The 804-nt window shown below is 39.4% G+C and overlaps 1 non-coding gene across 1 annotated transcript; it reads left to right on the top strand.

Annotated features, from left to right (window-relative positions):
- Positions 1-445: 445 nt before the first annotated feature.
- Positions 446-553, top strand: LOC130983839 (small nucleolar RNA R71). The gene has a single exon (XR_009087812.1). It is a non-coding gene; the product is annotated as a small nucleolar RNA R71 (small nucleolar RNA).
- Positions 554-804: the final 251 nt, after the last annotated feature.

Here is an 804-nt window from a genome sequence, read left to right as displayed (position 1 = left end):
ATGAGAGATTTGGATGATTTCTCCATGAAGAATTATAAGTGTTTCCATAGGGTTCTCCCATGTAATTTACCTCTTCCATTGAAGGGTTCTCAAGATCATAAGCTTCTTCTTCAGATGAAGCATCCTTAGTACTGCTTGGTGCATTTTGCATTCCAGACAGACTTTGAGAAATCAAATTGACTTGCTGAGTCAATATTTTGTTCTGAGCCAATATGGCATTCAGAGTATCAATCTCAAGAACTCCTTTCTTCTGACTTGTTTCATTGCTCACAGGATTCCTTTCAGAAGTGTACATGAATTGGTTATTTGCAACCATTTCAATTAGTTCTTGAGCTTCTGTAGGCGTCTTCTTCAGATGAAGAGATCCTCCAGCAGAGCTATCCAAAGACATCTTGGACAGTTCAGACAGACCATCATAGAAAATACCTATGATGCTCCATTCAGAAAGCATGTCAGAAGGACACTTTCTGATCAATTGTTTGTATCTTTCCCAAGCTTCATAGAGGGATTCACCTTCCTTCTGTCTGAAGGTTTGGACTTCCACTCTAAGCTTACTCAATTTTTGAGGTGGAAAGAACTTTGCCAAGAAGGCATTGACTAACTTTTTCCAAGAGTTCAGGCTTTCTTTAGGTTGTGAGTCAAACCATATCCTAGCTCTGTCTCTTACAGCAAAAGGGAATAACATAAGTCTGTAGACCTCAGGATCAACCCCATTAGTCTTGACAGTGTCACAGATTTGCAAGAATTCAGCTAAAAACTTATGAGGATCTTCCAATGGAAGTCCGTGGAACTTGCAATTCTGTT

The sequence above is a fragment of the Arachis stenosperma genome, chromosome 5 (genome assembly GCF_014773155.1).
Source record: "Arachis stenosperma cultivar V10309 chromosome 5, arast.V10309.gnm1.PFL2, whole genome shotgun sequence".
Classification (NCBI taxonomy): domain Eukaryota; kingdom Viridiplantae; phylum Streptophyta; class Magnoliopsida; order Fabales; family Fabaceae; genus Arachis; species Arachis stenosperma.
The sequence above is the reverse complement of the archived record's forward strand: the minus strand, read 5'-3'. Positions and strand labels throughout refer to the sequence as shown.